General features: G+C 45.4%; 1 protein-coding gene across 1 annotated transcript in view; it reads left to right on the top strand.

Moving 5' to 3' along the window:
• The window catches only part of WWC1 (WW and C2 domain containing 1), a 123,713-nt gene that overhangs the window by 43,314 nt on the left and 61,987 nt on the right, over positions 1-18,412 (top strand). The window lies entirely within an intron of this gene.

Raw genomic sequence — 18,412 nt, 5'->3', positions numbered from 1 at the left:
GAATCACTCACCTTCATGCTTGCCACCTAGGGGAGACCGAACAGCCACCTCCTGGGTTCCAGCTCTGTCATCTCCTAATAATTAATCATTATGATATTTATGAAGCACTTATTACATACTAGGCACCGTAATAAACTCTGGATTAAATATGAGATAATCAGGTTAGACATAGTCCCCGTCCCACATGGAAGTCACAGTCTAAGTAGGAGAGAGTAAGATATAATCCCCATTTTACAGTTGAGGAAAAACTGAGGCCAGAAAAGTTAAGGGACTTGCCCAAAGTCACACAGCAGACAAGTGGAGGAGTCAGGATTAGAACCCAGCTCCTTTGACTCCCAGAGCCGGGCTTTTTCCATTAGGCCTTGCTGCTTCTCCTGGTTAGATTACTGAACCTATCTCCTCACTGCTCTCCCTGCTGCCAATCTGTCCCCTCCTCAGTCTGTTCTCTAGGCCACAACTCCTACCATCTTGACATCCCTCCCCTCTTCAGTGGCTTCTGATAACTGTCCCTTTCCCTCCACAGTAAGATAAAATTATCCATGATCTGTAAGGTGGTCTCCCAGCTCCAGCCACACTTACTTACCTGCCTTTTTCTCCCGCTATTTCTTAGATTGTGCTTTATGCTCTTTCCAAATGAAACTTCTCGTTGTCTCTCACGCTAACATTTTCTTATCTTTGGCCTCTTGCTCATGCCCTCCTTCTTCAATTCCATCAGATCTTGTCTTGTCTTATGTTGTCAAGTCGTCTCCAACACATAGCAAATCCATGGACACCTCTCTTCCAGAACACCCCAATTCCATCTGCGGTCTTTCTGGTATTGTATCCATAGAGTTTCCTTGGTCAGTATACAGAAGTAGTTTACCATTTGCAGCCTTAGGCGCAGTCAACTGGAGTCTTCACCCTCCACTCTTTCCCATGTTGCTGCTGCCCAGCACTGGTGAATTTTGACTTGTAGTAGATTGCCTTCCACTCACTAGCCACTGCCTAAGCTAGGAATGGAATGGGTATGCTTCTGCTTGACTCTGCCTGCCATAGTCAAGACTGGTATAGTGCTGGAAACTCTTCAGGTGCAATCTTGAAGAGGGGTCCATCAGATCACAGCTCTCTTAATCTTCAAAGCACCTCTGAACTCACCACACTCACTTCAAAGCACCACATGTCCTCCAGAAGACTTTCCCTGATTAATTTTCTTCTCCCCAGTGATACATCCTGCAAATTACCATCTCAGCACTTAGACGCCCACACTTCCCTGTAGCATTTCTGTACACATAGATTTACTTGCTCCTATTTAAGCACAAATTCACTTATCCATCCTTCCATTTTCTTTTTCCGTCTAATGGCTAGTAATTTTGTCTCTCTCTTCCCCATTAGATCGTAATTTTCTTGAGGTCAGGGATCCTGACTTTTACTGAATTGTGCTCTCCCAGGCACTTAGTGTGTAGTCTTGCATACAGTTGCTCAGTAAGTACTGTTGATCAATCAGTGATATTTATTGAGCTCTTACTGTGTGCAGAGTAGCGTATTAAGCGCTGGGGAGAGTACAGTGCAACAGAGTTGGTAGATGTGATCCCTACCCTCAAAGAGCTTACAGTTTAGAGGAGTTGGCGGTCAGAGACGCATCATGGCCTAGTGGACAGATCATGGGCTTGGGAGTCAGACAGACCTGGGTTCTAATTCCAGTTCTGCTACTTGTCTGCTGTGTGACCTTGGGAAAGTCACTTCACTTTTCTGTGCCTCAGTTCCTTCATCTGTAAAATGGGGATTAAGACTGTGAGCCCCATATGGGACAGGGACTGTGTCCAGCCTGATTAACTTGTATCTATCCCCAGCTCTTAGAACAGTGCCTGGCATATAGAAAGCGCTTAACAAATACTCTAAAAAAAAAGGGATTTGTGGGATCAGTTCTTCTCCCTCCCCTGTACCTCTCAGAGAGGACTGATGCAGTGCCAGAAGCATTTTGAAGCTGCGACCAGTAACCAGCTTTTCGAAGCTGAGAGGAGGCCAGGAGGACCTGAACTTAAATGGGTTTATTACCCTTTTGTTGGAGGGCCTGTAGTGGGCTGGGCTAAAAGTGAAAGAGCAAAATCAAAGGAAGCAGAGTAACTTTAGTCCCCCCTGCCTCTCTCCTCCTTTGCTCCTCTCCATTACTCCCTCACTGTTGGGTGGCTTGTCCCAGTCCTGGCCTGTGTATCGGCCTGTTTTGAAGTCATTTGCTTACCTGTCCACGTCCTGCCTGAATCAGACCCTGGACAGTCTGAGCTACTGAAGAAACAGTAAGCATTGGAAAGATTAATCAGTCAATCGGTATATATTGAACATTGACAGTGTGTAAAACACTATGCTAAGTACCTGGGAGAGGGCAATACAAAGGAGCTTGACAGCTGAGGAAAAGAACACAAGGAAAGCAGCATAGCCTAGTGGATAGAACATGAACCTGGAAGTGAGAAGGACTTGGTTCCTAATCCCTGCTCTGCCACTTGTCTGCTGTGTGACCTTGGGCAAGTCACTTCACTTCTCTGTGCCTGTTACCTCATCTGTAAACTGGGAATTCAGACTGAGCCCCATGTGAGCTCTGGCCAACCTGATTAATTGTATCAACCCTAAGTGCTTTAACAAGTGCCATTATTATTTTTAACAAATACCATTAAAAAAAAAAAATCAATACCAGGCCCTGAGTAACTTCCCCAGTTACTCTGAAACTTCTGGAACCTCAGGAACTTCCGCAGCGCATAATGCCGGGCCCAGGGTGCGCGGTGCCAGACCAGGTCAGAAGAAAATGCCCAGGTCTTGTTCAAAGTGATTCTTGGGATCAGTCCCAGAGCCCAATATTTAATGTGAGGCCTCATGTGATCGTGAAAAGTAAATATCAAAGTCTGACTTCATAGGAGGGTGGGGAATGAATCTTGTTTCTGCTCGCCTCTTAGAAGTGAGGGTGGGGAAGCGGTGTTGGCCAATAGAAAGAGCCTAGGCCTGCGAGTCAGGGGACCTGGGTTCTAATCCTCACTCTGTCACTTGCATGTTATGTGACCTTGGGCGAGTCACTTAATTTATCAGAGACTCAGTTTCCTCATCTGTAAAATGAAGATTTCAGTACCCATTCTCCCTCCTCCTTAGATTGTTAGCCCCATGTGGGAAGGATCTTGTGACCATGAAGAGTCACACTTGCCTTTCTGGGAGCAAAGTTGAAGTCGGGGAAGAGGGGGGAGAGAGAGAGAGACTGTCTCTATGCAAGAGCATGCTAAGGCTGCACCAGAACTCAGTGATTGTGATAGAAATAAGTGCTGGGGAGACTTTTCTTTGCCCTTTGGAAACCAAGTGGGCTGAGGGGCTGGGCTTCAAAAGCCTTGAAGGTTTTAATAAATTATTAACGCCTCGTAGTCACACCTTGGAATTCAGCTCATGGTGGGATTGCTCTAACAAGGTATTCCTGCACAGTTGTAGTGGGTCTTTCCCGTTAATCAGAAACCCAGCCAGGCATAGGCAGAGCCATTGGATTAGTAGCTGGTGAGGCTTTGTTGGGAAATGAGAGTTTCTAGAAAAGTCTCTTTGGAATTGGGAGTTGTGACCTGGCTGCCTAGGTTTCTGTGTACCGGCTGGTGGCTGTGCTAAGGTAGGCTTAGTAAAGAGGGCGTTGGGTATTTTGGCTAGGAGAAGAACCCGTGGTGCCAAGAGCACTGGATTAGCTTCTCGTATCTGACTGTGCCTTGATGCAGGTCCTGGAGCCCCTCATGACAATGACCAATCCCGGGTGGATCCTTGTTCAAGAGGGCCAGGGAGAGTGCAGGTAGTTCCAGAATCCTCCCCTTTACACTCAATCAGTGGTATTGACTGAGTGCTTACTGTGTGCAGAACACTGTACCACGTACCTGAGAGAGTACAGAATAACAGAGTTGGTAGACAGGTACCCTTCCCACAAGGAGCTCACAGTCTAGGGGGATGAGGAAGATTAATCCAAGCAAAGTGCTTTCCAGGTATTGGAGCCAGAGAATCCCAAAGATGGGCTGACTTTTGAATTCCTGTTAAATTAGACACATCAGCATGCGATTTCCAAGGGCTGATTCAAGGGCTTTTGGGCAAGGAAGAGTCATTGTTGGCAGAACCAGCAAGGAGAATGCAATTGGATATTTTTCCTCATGGGACTTAGTGTGTCAGAGCTGAAGGCCAGGCCTGGGAAGAAAACAGCAGAACAGTCTCCCAGCGAGGGATCCAAGGAATCTGCTCCCAGAAGGTGGAATTTGTGGTTGTGGTGTGGGGTCATTGTCATCTGCATACAGGGTGCTAGTTAATCAAATGGGGAACAGTCTTTGCCCCAATTGGGGCTCACAGTCAAAGAGGGAGGGAAAACAGATATTTTACAGGTGAGGAAACTGAGGCACAGAGCAGTTAAGTGACTTGCCCAAGGACACACACCAGGCAAGTGTTGGATCTGGAAGAAGGACCCAGGTCTCCAAAAGTGTATTTTGTTGTTGTTGTTATTATATTTAAGTACTTACTACTTACAGTGCTTTGCACAAAGTAAGCACTCAATAAATACAATTGACTGATGTATATAGGGATTAGTACTGTACTCCATATGCAAAGGAGGAGCAGAGTGGCCTATTAGAAAGAGCACAGATCTAAGAGTCAAAGGACCTGGGTTCTAATCTCAGCTCTGCCAGCTGCTTGTTGTGTGACCCTGGGCAAGTCACTTAACTTCTTAGGGCCTCAGTTTCCTCATCTGTAAAATGGGATTCAATGCCAGTTTTCCCTCCTACAGGGACTGGGTCCAACCTGATTATCTTGCATCTACCCCAGCATTTAGTACAGTGCTTGACATATAGTAAGTGCTTAACAAATGCCATTTTTTTAAAAAAAGAAGAAAACTTTATTGAACTGTACTTTCCCGTGCACTAAGGTCGGTGCTCTGCACACAGTAAGTGCTCAGTAAATTCATCATCAATCGTATTTATTGAGCGCTTACTATGTGCAGAGCATTGATTGACATATGTAGGTTCTACCGGGTTATGAGAACTAAAGTACTTATGTGGCACAAGGGGCTAAAGTGGCAATTTGGTGCCATAAAGTGGGAAAAATTGGAAATTCATGAAGGGAGGCTTCATCTTATTTTCAGAGCCCTTCTGAGGAGAGCCATGGTGTCAGATATGAAATAAGTGTCAGATATGAAATAAGAGGTGATTCCACATAGGATGTGGGAGTAAGCACGGAAGCAACTGGTTGATGGTGGGAGAGGTGAGAGAGAGGGAGTGAGCAGGTTGGCTAAGTGGGAATGCAGCTAAGAGCATGTGAGCTGGGATGTAGTGAGAGAAGGGAGTGGACTTTTTCTTTTTTAATGGCACTTGTCAAACACTGTTCTAAGAACTGAGGTAGATACAAGTTAATCAGATTGGACACAGTTCCTGCCCCACATGGGACTCACAGTCTAAGTAATTAGGAGGAGAAGTAGGAGGGAGAAAGCCAAGTGCCTTCAAGGCTCTGGTCAGGAGATTTTGCTTGATGTAGAGCAGAACCGGGGCAGCCGTTGGAAGTTTTTGAGAAATGGGGAAATATGTGCAGAATGTTGTTTTAGAAAAATGACCCAGGCAGCAGAGTGAAATATGGACTGGAAAGAGGAGAGTCTGGATTCATTCGTTCATTCAATCATATTTATTGAGCACTTACTGATAATAATAATAATAATAATGATATTTGTTAAGCACTGACTATGTGCAGAGCATTGTTCTAAGTGCTGGGGAGGTTACAGGATGATCAGGTTGTCTCACAGGGGGCTCAAAGTTTTAATCCCCATTTTACAGATGAGGTAACTGAGGCATGGAGAAGTTAAGTGACTTGCCCAAAGTCACACAGCTGACAGTTGGCGGAGATGGGATTTGAACCCATGACCTCTGACTCCAAAGCCCGTGCTCTTTATACTGAGCCACGCTGCTTCTCCAGCCACGCTGCTTCTCCTATGTGCAAAACACCGTACTAAGCACTTGGGGGAGTAAAATATCACAATAAACAGACAAATTCCTTGCCCACAACGAGCTTACAGTCTAGGCAAGATAGACATTAACATATATTTGTATATATGTGTGTATACATACACACATATGTATGTATCTATAAACTACAGTAATGTACGTAAGTGCTGTGGGGCTGGGTGGGGATGAATAAAGAGAGCAAGCCAGGGTGACACAGAAGGGAGTGGGAAAAGAGGAAAGGAAAGTTTAGTCAGGGAAGGCCTCTTGGAGGAGATGTTCTTTCAATAAGGCTTTGAAGCCGGGGGAGTAGTTGTCGGATATGAGGAGGGAGGGCATTCCCGGCCAGAGGCAGGATACAGCTGAGGGGTCAGCGGCTAGATGGATGAAATCCATGTGATGAAGTGTGTGGGCTGGGTCGTAGTAGGAAGAGGCAGGGTGATTGAGTGCTTTAAAGTCAGTGGTGGGGAGTTTTTGTTAGATATCAAGGTGGATGGCAGCCACTGGAGTTTCTTGAGGAGTGGGGAAACGTGGTCTAAATATTTTTGTACTGGAACCTAGGAGATCAGTGAAGTGGCTGGTCAAAGTTGACAGTATTTAACCAGACCTCCGTGTGTATTGCACTGTATTATAGCAGAGTGCTGAGGTATTTTCCCCAATAGTTCTAGGGAAGGTTAGGATGCCTCAGAAGTGGATTCTTATCTCATCTCTCTCTTTCCGGGTTTGTATCTGTTGTGTCCACCCATACAAATAAATCATTCTTCCAGGTTGGACATTAAGGATGGGAGCCGAAAGCATTTCCATGCTTGTTCATTTATTTTCCCATCGTTCTCCATCTGGAGAAGCAAACCTGTAGTTCTGCAGTATGAATATCCGAGTCCCAGGTGTGTGTGTTTGTGTGCTTGTGTGCATGCATGTGCTCATCAGTGTCCCAAAGAGCACTGATAAGTGTTTTGTATTGAGTTTCTGTTTTGTGTTGTAGAGACTGAATGAACAAAGGAAGGGAGCAGAGACAGAGTGGAAAAAAAATGCACAAAAGTATCCCTGGCAGTATGAATGAATAATTCATATTATGTATTACTTGCCTCAGTTCTCTGAGTCCCAAAATAGCAGTTTTAATTGCTCATTTGTTTCCCCATTGACTTTAATTTAGCTGAGAGAACTTTTGTTTTTAAAGTTGTTTTCCAGGTGGAGCTACTTTCAGGGAAAAACAATCCTACAAAATCCTGTTAAGGAAATCACAGTAATCAAAGGAAGAAATGCACACTCCTTGGAGCCAACGTTTTGGCTGCTGGAGGCTTTGTTTTAAACCAAGCTGCCAACCCAGGGGAGTTTTTGGTCTGGTATACCATACAGAATCACTCAAAGTCTTCAGACGTTCCTGTTAGCCAGACCACCCTTAGTCTGGCACTGACTAGCCAACGAAGTTTAACTGGGCGTGGAGTAGCTAAAGGCCTCTAAAGGTGATGGTGATGATGATGATGATGGCATTTGTTAAGCACTTACTATGTGCAAAGCACTGTTCTAAGCACTGGGGGGAATACAAGGTGATCGGGTTGTCCCATGTTGGGGCTCACAGTCTTAATCCCCATTTTACAGACGAGGGAACTGAGGCTAAGAGAAAGTACGTGACTTGCCCAAAGTCACACAGCAGACATGTGGTGGAGCTGGGATTAGAACCCATGACCTCTGGCTCCCAAGCCCATGCTTTTTCCACTGAGCCACGCTGCTTCCCAGCATGGAAAGCAATCAATCCAAGGTATTTTTGAGCACTTACTGTGTGCAGAGCACTCTTCTAAGCGCTTGGGAGAATTCAGTACAGTAGAGTTGGTAGACACAATCCCTGCCCTCAAAGAGCTTACACTCTAGTGGAGGAGACAGTAAAATAACTTTCAAATAGGGGAAGTGGCAAAGTATAAGGATCTGAACACAAAATGCTGTGGGGCTGGAAATGGGCTGAGTATTTAAGTGTTAGGGGGTTTAGACCCAGATACAGAGGCATTGCAGAGAGGAGGGCTAACGGTGGGGAAATGAAGGCTAGTTAGGGAAGTCTATTTTGGAGGAGATTTGATTTTTAGGAAGGCTTTGAAGATAGGGAGAGTGATGGTCTGTCAGATATGAAGAGGAAGGGGTTCCATGCCTAGTGAGGACATGTCGGGGTGGGTGGGGAGAAAGATAAAATCAAGAGAAGTTTCTCAATCAATCGATGGTATTTGAGCACTTAATGATGTGCAGGGCTGTCTCTGTGGGGACAGCCAGGCCCTGGATGTCCTGGTCTAAGATAGAGAGTTGCGCCTAATCTAGCCAGAGAGTGCTTCTTGAGTAGAACTTCCCACCATCTCTGTGTCTGACAGACCACCACTCTCTCTTCAAAGCCCTACTAAAATCATATTTCCTCCAAGAGGCCTTCCCTGACTAACCCCTCAGTTCTCCACCCTATTCACCCTCCCTTCTGTGTTGTCTGTGCACTTGGGTCTCTTCTCCTTAAGAACTTTGATTTTCTTCTCCCCATTCCTAAGCATTTTGATACTCACCGCACTCCAGCCCAGTGACACTGCTGTACAAGTCCTTATACTTTGCCATTTTCCCTATCTCTAATTTATTTAAATGTGTCTCCCCAACAGGCTGTAAGTTCCTTGAGAGCAGGAATCATGTCTACCAACTCTCCTGTACTCTCCCAAGTGCTCTACATACAGTAAGCACTCAAATCAATACCATTGATTGGTTGATTATCTGTTTAAAAGAGAGATGGAAGGAGAGAAAAGTGTAGGACAAGTATCAATGCAACTTGCAGACACTTTTCTACCCAGGAATTCACGGCTGGTGGAGAACAGGAATCTTCGGGGCAGGAAGAGACCAGGAGTCCAGGGGCAAGTGGCACTGGAGGAGGGGCAAATGACAGAAAACCACACTGTGTCCTGTGTTAGCATTGGAATCTTTGTGAGTGGAAAATGGTATGTATTCCTTTGAATAATTAAAAAATGGCCAAAAATAGCACTAGCAGGAGTAGTATTTATTAAGGTCCCTCCAGGTAACAGAAAAGCAGCACGTTCCCTACCCTAAAGAAGCTAGACAGACATAAAAGTGCTTACAGACTTTCCTTGCTACAGAGCAAAACTGAAGGTCAGAAGGATTAGACCAGGTGATCAGAGCAGTGGTGTTGGATGAGCCTCTGTCCAATCAGTCAGATTTACTGAGTACTTTGTGTTCAGAGCACTATACTAAGCACTTTCCCCAGCTTTCCAGAATAACTGGGCAGCCTCTTTACCCCTGCATGTGTAGAATAGGGTGTTCAAATAGAGCAGCACCACTTTGACTCCTTGATCTCCAAGAGGGATTTGCTTTCAACAGGTATTGTGCCTTTTTCCCTCTCTGTCTTGATGCCTTCTTTCTTATAGGTGCCCAGATTGGGACTCGTGAGGGAAGCTGCTCCCTGCCTGTGAATACTTGGTGGAGACCCCAGGAAAGGGTGTTGATTTGAGCTGGTGAGGGCAGCCAGTCTAGCATCTACATCTCTGAGTATTGCCAAGTCAGTACAAAATGAAGCCAGCCTGGATGGAGCGTTCAGAGAACAATGGCTTGCAGAGTTTTGAAGAATCAAAGGGAAAGGAGCATGTGTCCTGAAGTCAGGCCGCAAGCCAGCGAGTTAGAGGTGGGTGGGGTGAGTCTGCTTCAAAGTGGAGGGAGCCACCATAGGGCCAGGAAGAGGCTTTTTGACACCTGACACGGGAGGACACAGAGGCCGTGTCTCCTGGGGTTTGCAGGTAATTTTTGAGGATTGCACTTTTCCCCAGTAGAAAATTTCAGTTTTGTCTTTTCTGTATGTGGGGCAAGCCTAAGACCAAGTGCCAGCCTACCTGGCAGGGAATCAAATGGGGTTAGATCGTTGCACTCGGGGCCCTGTGGCACTCGTCTCTCGTGAGAACTCGGACCTGGGACTTGAAGTGTTGGCACAGCCCCCTGAGTGATCGAGGACGTTTCCGACCTCCCCATCCTGCTTTCTCCCCTGCTGGCCTCCGGGCAGCCCCCAGAGGCCAAGCAGGCGATGGCCCACCAGTGGGCATACGGGAGTGCCCAGTCTCATGCCAGTACTGCTGTGCCTGCACAAGTCCAGCCCAGTATTTTCCTGCCTTTCCATACAGAAGTGCCACAGAAAATTCTAGCAGCAAACAACTCTTTTGTGAGCAGGCTAGAGGGTCGGGTTTTGCTAGCACAGTTAAGATGGGCGGATTCCATGAAGTCTTTCAACCAGGCCTCAGGTGTGTTCCCTGCAGAATGTACAGAATGTGGGAGGGAAAAGCAGAGTCTTGGAACCTTTTTGCAGGCTCGGCCCTCACCTCCTTTCCAAAAAGCAGTTCCTGGAGTGAGAGTGATCTGGGCTGGGGACCAGAAGGAGCCTGCTAGGGGCACCTAGGTAAATCAGAGCATCCAAAACGAGGAAGAGGTTCAACCCAAGGAGTGGAAAACTGGAGAAAGAATGCAGTTCAGGAGACAAAACAGAGAGGGTGCGAAGGTCTCGGCTATGGGAAATCAGGTAGAGATTCTGGGCAAATAAACCAATTTAGTGGGTTGTTTTCCTTTAAAGATGTCTCCTGGGTAACTTAATTATCCTTTCCCGTTGTTCACAATCTCTAGCCTGGGAATGCGGACCCTTTTGGCTTTGGCCACCTCCTATAAGCAATGGGGTTGGGGAGAAGGAAATAAGGGGAAGTGGAAAGAACAAGAGAGTAAGGTTTTATGCATTGGGCAAGATCCTCTGGTTTGTGACAGCTCACTGTGGCCTTCCGTACGATACTGTGAACTATGTCTGCTTAGTAATCGTGTTTACCACCTCCAACATCCCAGAGGTGAAGGAGTGTAGCTGAGAGGGTTGTGAAATCTAAGGTATGGGAAATATGCATGTGAATTACCCTGGGGCAATAAGGAAAGGCCAAGCCACTTGCTTGTTTACGCTTGAGCACACGAGAAGTCATTAAACTCTAAGCTTGAATGTCCCTAAAATGGGAGTTTGGGGTCTGGTTAGTTATTGATGATCCTTTTACTGCTCCTTCTATGCCTCCGTTCACCTTAAGCACTGCCAATAGCCGCAGACACATTATGTGAGAAGCAGTATGGTGTAGTGGTGTATGGAGCTGGGAGTCAGGACTGGAGACCTGAGTTCCAGTCCCTGCTCTGCCACTTGCCTGCTGTGTGACCTTGGGCTATTCACTTGACTTCTCTGTACCTCAGCTTCCACATCTGTAAAGTGGGATTCAGAATCTGTTCTTCCCAAAACCCTATCATGTGGATCAGGAATTGTATCCAACCTGATTATTTTGTAACTACCCAGTGCTTAGCTCTCAAGCAATGGTATTTATTGGCTATTTACTGTGCACAGAGCACTGCACCAAGCACTTGGGAGAGTATAATGCAATAGAGCCCAAGTGCTTGGCACTTAGTAAGAATTCCATGGTATTGTACTCTCCCATCTGCTTAGTACAGTGTTCTGCTCTCAATAAGTGCTCAATGAGTATCATTGATTTATAAATGTCTTCACTAATATTGTTATAATTATAAATATTAGCCATTGTTTAAAAGGAACAGAGTCAACAAAGTATGTTGCACTCTGTTCCCCAAGACATTGAATAGGCCATTTTTTGGAGAGAACCATTTTTTGTTGGGGTTCCCTCAGCGATTCTCCGGAAGATAGGCTGTTTTGTACTGCAGGTCGTCTGTGAGGCGCAGTGTCACCGTGGGACTGCTTGCCAGGAAGTCATTATTTCATTCACTGAATCGTATTTATTGAGTGCTGTGTGCAGAGCCCTGTACTAAGCGCTTGGGAGAGTACAATACAACAATAAACAAATACATTCCCTGCCCACAACGAGCTTTTAATGTAGGTTTACTCTAGTTTATTCAGGGCAACCTACTGGTCTTAAAGGGTTAATGCAGTTTACACACTTAAGGAGTAGCTAAGAATCTGGCAAGAGGAATGCTATTGGAAGGTGGTAAAAGGTGTGGGGTTGCTGAATAGGATTTTAGTGGAAAAAAGAAAACATCTCTTGAAGTAAAAGCTGGTTTCCCTATTGCTTTCTCTCCACACTCACCCCCAAATAATCCCAGCCCTGAGTTCCTCTGTAACATTCTTTCATTTCCCCAACTCAAGCCACAAGAGGATTACTGCCCAAGAAAGACATAAATTCCATAAATCTAATATTCCTAAGTCCCATCTTGGGAAACCTTTTCCTTCTCAGAAAACAGGCAAACCGGGCTTCTGAAGCGCGCGCATGCGTTTATGCATTTGTGCGTGTCTGTGTCTGTCTGTCTGTCCTCCGTCTCCTTAAGGAAGCCAACTCCTGCCTGAAGGTCCAAGCCCCCTACAGAGGGTCCTAAAACCTGCAATGTAGATGTGCTAGCTCAGTGTCTGTTGATCTCTGATCACATACTATGCGTTCTGGGATGTTTTTCCAGGAGTGTCCATTGTGAAATGTTCAGGTATGTTTGTGTTCGTTATGAGATTTGTAATTAAGAAGAGGGAGAACCAGATCTGGTTTGGCTACCTCTCCTCCCCATCCTTTCCCTTCCACCCCCACTTCCCTGCCCTGGCCCTGGCTGGCCAAGTCAGTTAGCCATCTTTGGTTAATCAGGGTTTTCTGCAAGTCAGGGAGAGGCTTGGAGTTTGATTTTTGTGGATCATGGAAAAAAGTAAAAAAAAAAAAAAGTGGCATTTGTTAAGCGCTTATTAGGTGCCAAGCACTGAGCTAACCTCTGAGGTTGGTATAAATAATCAGGTCGGACATAATCCCTGTCCCACATAGGGCTCACAGTCTACATAGGAAGAAAATGTATTGAATTCCTATTTTACAGATGAGGAAACAGGCCCAGAGAAGTTGTTACTTATCCAAGGTCACACAGCAGGCAAGTGGCAGAGCTGGGATATTAAGACCCAGATCCCTTGACCTCCAGGCCTGTGCTCTTCCCATTAGGCCACGCTGCTTCCCAGGTAAACGGGTCACCTGGTATGAGTCTCCTCATAGGCCACAGTCAGCAGGTTCAACCCTGAGGTGCACAGTTAAACCTCCCAGTTCAGAGGGGCACTTACTGTTTTCCCAAAGAAAAGGTGTCAGAAGCTCATATCATTGTTCTTCTTATAACGTTCCTCCCTATCCTGTTTCTCCACTGAGCCGCATTGAATAATTCATCCCCCATCTTGTAATTTGCACCCTAGAGATATTCATTGTCAGGATTTCCTCCACTGTTGGGTTTTTTTTTTTCCTTTGACCTTTTCCATAAATGAGCTGTGGGGGAGACTTCCTTATGGGGTTGACTCTCCAGCTCTTTCCAGAGACTTTCCCACTTGACGATAATGAAGGCGGCCTAGCCCTGGGGGACCTTCAGGAGGAGGAACTCTTGAGACCCTCCTCCCCCTCTCCTCACCTCCTGCCAGAGAGCTTGCTCCTTTTCCACTCTGGGCCCCCAATCCAGGCGTCCCTAATTTTCCATCCCTTATCATAGGAAGTTGAAATTTTTACTTTCCAATGTAAGAGCTCTTATTCCCCTTAGATTACTGCTTCCCAAGCATGAGTCAAGATTAAAAGCTTGGAAAGGCATTCATTTTTATGAGAAATCCTTTTCTGGGCTGTTTCGCTAGAGCCTTCTGTATGCGAAGTTACCGTCAGAGGCTAGAGGAATGTGAAAGTGTGACTTTTCAAGGCCTATATGTCAGGAGAATCAACCATATTTCTCTTCATAATTCTCCCTGTGGAAGGAAGGCCAGGCACTTAGCACTCCAGGAGGCTGCTCTTTTGATCCTGTGATTCAGAAGGAATTCCCTTGTGGGCTGAGAACCCTGCTGTTTGGATTATATCAGCTCTGAGGCTTGAAGGCTGCTAGTCGTTATTTATTGTTTGCTAAGTGCTTACTTTATGCTACGCACTGTACTAAGTACTGCTGGGGCAAGGTACAGGGATAATGCTTCTGTCACAGCTCCTGACCCATTGGAGAGCTCACAGTTCAAAGAGAAATAATGGGGGGTAAACACAGCAGAAGCAACAGTAACTAAGAATGGTGCAGTACTCAATTACTTCCTATCACTCTTGGCAGGACCTCATCTATTCCCAAAGTGACCACTGTTCCAGCTTTTAACAAATGAGGATGCTGGTCTCTGCCAGCCCTGCTCCTCCTGGATTGGTTTCCCCTCCATGAGGCAGCAGGTGGGAAGAGAGGTGCCACCCCCACAGGTCCTAGGACATTGATGCCAGAGTCCCTGGCTACCTATCTGCTGCCCTGGGGCAAGTCTTCCCAAAGAGGGGTGGGCAGGGGTAGCAGCCAGCGTGGCTTCCTGGAAAGAGCAGGAACCTGGGAGTCAAGGGACCTGAGAGCTAACCCCAGCTCTTCCATTTCCCTGCTGTGTGACCTTGGGCAAATCATTTAACTTCTTGGGGCCTTAGCGTCTTTATCTAGAGAATGGGGATTAAATGTGACTGTTCCCCTTCCACTTTAGACTGTGTGCCCAGTGAGGGATAGAGACTCTAACTGACCAGATTATCTGCTATCTACCCCACGCTTAGTTCCAAGCACTGAACAAATACCATAATTATTATTATTGGTTTCATTATTACCGTGGACAAGGGCCCTCAGGTCAGGAAAATCAGAAGCCCAGTAAAATCCCAAATAATTACCTTGTGAAATTGAAGCAACAAATCTTAATATTGCTGTGTTGTTGTTGTTTTTAATTCTATGGTATACTTTTGAGCACTTGGTACAGTGCTCTGCCGGTGGTGTGCGAGACTCAGTAAATACTATTGTGTGAATGATTACCATGTTAGGCTCTATTGCCCAGCGTCCTGCACTGTACAGCCATTCAGGCTGAAATAGAAAATGAAAAGTCCAACCTGAGTGAATGCAGATTTCCAGCATACGGTTGCAGACGGCATGACCTACCATCTGCTTTGGAACCAGGTTGAGTGTTTAAGAAGCTGCTGCTACTTCTCCCTCAGCATCATCTTCAGTGGTATTTATTGAGCATTCACTATGTACAGAACACTGAATTAAGCTTTTGGAAGAGTACGATATAACAGTTGGCAGACATGTTCCCTGCCCATAACAAGCTTACAGCCTAGAGAGGTGAGATGGACATTAATATAAATCAAGTAACCTTTTCCAGTGAGTTCACTTAATGCAGTAGAAGGTCACTTCAGTGTGGCAGAGTGCATGCTCTGTGTCTTCCAGGAAGGCTGAGCAAAGAGTAGATGTTCCGTGTCCCTGTTTGCAGCCAGAATCATTCCATCAAGACATTTATAGAGCACTTACTGTTTGCAGAGTGCTGTATTAAGCGCTTGGAAGAACACAACAAAGTGGGTAAACGTGTACCCTGCCCACATGGAACTTACAGTGTAGAAGGGGAGACAGACATTAAAATAAATTACGGATGTGGACGTAAGTGCTGTGGGGCTGAGGGTGGAGTGAACAGCAAGTGCTTAAAGGGTTTAGCTCCAAGTGCATAGGCGAGTGCCATAGAAAGGAGAGGGAGTAGGGGAAATGGGGGCTTAGCTAGAAAAAGCCTTTTGGAGGAGATGTGATTTTTTTAGTTAAGCTTTGACGGTGAGGAGAGTAGTGGTCTGTTATATGTGAAGGGGGGGGAATTCCTGGACAGAAGGAGGATGTGGGCGAGGGGTCAATAGAAAAATTGAGGTATGCTGAGTAGGTTGGTGTTGGAGGAGTGAAGTTTGAGGGCTGGGTTGTAGAAGGAGATCAGTGAGAATTAGTAGAAGTGTGAGAAGTGATTGACTGCTCTAAAGGCCTGTCTTTGTCACCATCCAGCTACATCTGCCACTGTTTATGATTTGAACGGAATGGAGCATGGGCTTCCCTTTCCAAAAACTTAGTTGTTTTAAGCTGTGATTCTGTTAGTTCTATTGGGATTGGTGAAGACTTTCTCACTACTACGATTCAGGGGAGTCTCAGGTGCCCCAAGCAGATCAGTTTGGTGCTTTTGGGGTTGTTCATTTGGAGGGATCTTTCTGGGGAGGCAGGGGAAAGGGAAGATATAATACTTTGGATCTAGCGAATGTTTTTATTTTCAAGTGCTTTCACATCAGTGGCCTTATTTCATCCTCACATCACGCCTGTGACGTAGAAAAGGGCAGGTATTGTTTTTCTCATTTTACCTGTGAGGAAACTGAGGCACACAGGTTAAGCACTTAGTAAAGTGCTCTGCACACAGTAAGCGCTCAATAAATACGATTGAATGAATGAATGAATTCAGCAGACAGGTGACCCTCCTGTGACTAGAACCCAGGTCTGCTACCTCTGTTTCACCGTGCCTTCCAAAGTTATTCTGGGGATTTGGTAAAGGACAAGCTGATGAATACAGTGTTGATCAGGTTGGGAAGACAGGCAAAACAGGTTTATATGGAACATGGGTAATGGGTAGCATAAATTGAGTCTGAGAAGGAATGTGCTTGGACTGTAAACTCCTCTGCAAGATGGTGAACTCCTTGAGGGCAGCGAATTGGGCAGAGAACAAGTCTACCAACTCTGTTATATTGCAGTCCCCAAGTGCTTAGTACAGTGCTCTTCCTAAGTGCCTGTACAGTGCTCTGCACATTGTAAGCGCTCAATACATATGATTGAATAAATGAATGAATGTATGCTATGCACACAATAAACGCTCAATGAATATGATTGATAAATTGATACAATAGAGATGTATCAACTCTATTGTACTCTCCCAAGTACTAGGCATAGTGCTCTGCACACAGGAGGGACTCAATGATTAGTACTGATTGATTGTTGCATTGAATTTTGCATCCTGCACTAAAAAGATCTCCACCTTGAGTTAGGGAAAGGCTGCCATCCAAGAGGGCATTTTTCCACAATTCCCAGGGTTCCCAGACCTCCATAAATCCATGGACAGCCTGTAAAATGACTTTGATATTTGCAAATACGGCAGTGGAAGGCTTCATTATGTCAGTGCCCCATCTCTGGTAGTGACAACTGTGTGGATTCAGGGTTGATTGGCAGCCCTGCCAATCTCACTGAGATGTCCAATAGGAGATAGAAAACCCCTTGCCTAGAATTGATCTTTAAAGAAAACAAAAGTAAAGAGGAGCAGCAGGTGAAAGTTTCTGCTGAGTTATTAAAAGATGCTGAGGTAACTTGTAATGGAATTATCGTGAACAGGTGATAAAGTGCTTTAAAGACACTGCATTGAAACTTATGTAGCCGCAAAAATAAGGTGTCCCAATAGCCAACCTTGCACCCCTGACTACGCCAGTTTATCCCAAATACTCCTCTGATGTAATTTTCCTGTCCGAGTTTCTTTTCTTGGGCTCTGTAGGCTGTCTGGGGATTCTTCTTGAAACTGGTGGTCTCAGAGACCTCCAGCCTTTCCCTTAACCCTGGCTTTGGCTAGTTTCTTACTATGTGCAAATCACTTTAATAAACACTTGGGAGAGAGCAGTACAAATGAGTTGATAGACATTTTCCCTGTCCACAATGAGTTTACAGTTCAGTGCTTAGTACAGTGCCTGGCACAGAGTAAGCACTTAACAAATGCCATAATTATTATTATTAGAGGGGAAAGCAGACACTAATATAAATAAATATTTATAGATATGTACGTAAGTGCTGTAGGGGTGAGGGTGGAGTGAATACCAAATGCCAGAAGACGCTAATAAGCTAATTAGCTCCACTCACTTTCTGCTGTGTTCTCCAAACACAAATGTTCTACTGACATCCACTGCACCACACACTCTCACACACACCTCGCAGAAGAAATCTGTTCCTGAAATGCCAGATTCTGAGTGCTCTCAGACTAATGTTCTTCAGTGGTGGTGACACCCACAGTTAAGATGTTAGGAAAAAGCATCACAGAATTCTAAAGATGGAAAAGATCTCAGGGGATTATCTGGTCCAGTTCCAACAGGGGAATGTCTAAAAGCATTCAAAATGGAGACGTGTCTGTGCTTTTGTTGTTCTCCCTGTCTCTCTCTCTGTGTCTCTTTCACTTGTTTTTTTAAAAAGGCTTGTCAGGAATGGAAATTTCACAAGTTCCCCCAGGAGCCATTTCTTTGTTGTTCTTCTGCTTTGCAAATCAAACCCATTACCTCTTGAGTTGTCTGTTCTGAAAACCCAGTATTTTTAATCATAAGGTATTAATCGATCTCCTGAAAAATATACCTTTCCAACGTTTTCTTTTGGGAAATTTTACTATAGAGTTCAAGTTGCTGGTCTGTCACATTTTCCCACCCAGTGCTGGTAAATAAGTCCTTGGAAAGGAAGGATATTTCTCTTTAAAAGCAATAGGAGGCACAATTTAGGTGTGCAGAGGCAAATAATTTTGCTGAGAGTCATCGCCTTTGTCACTCGAGGATACGCTTGGGAAAATTTAAGAAGGAGAGAGAGATACACAAATCACCAATGGGAGATTTGTCTGGGGAAGCTGTAAGAAACATCCTAGGGAATTGATAGTT

Source organism: Tachyglossus aculeatus, chromosome X1 (assembly GCF_015852505.1).
Source record: "Tachyglossus aculeatus isolate mTacAcu1 chromosome X1, mTacAcu1.pri, whole genome shotgun sequence".
NCBI classification, from domain to species: domain Eukaryota; kingdom Metazoa; phylum Chordata; class Mammalia; order Monotremata; family Tachyglossidae; genus Tachyglossus; species Tachyglossus aculeatus.
This window is presented reverse-complemented; position numbering and strand designations above follow the sequence as displayed.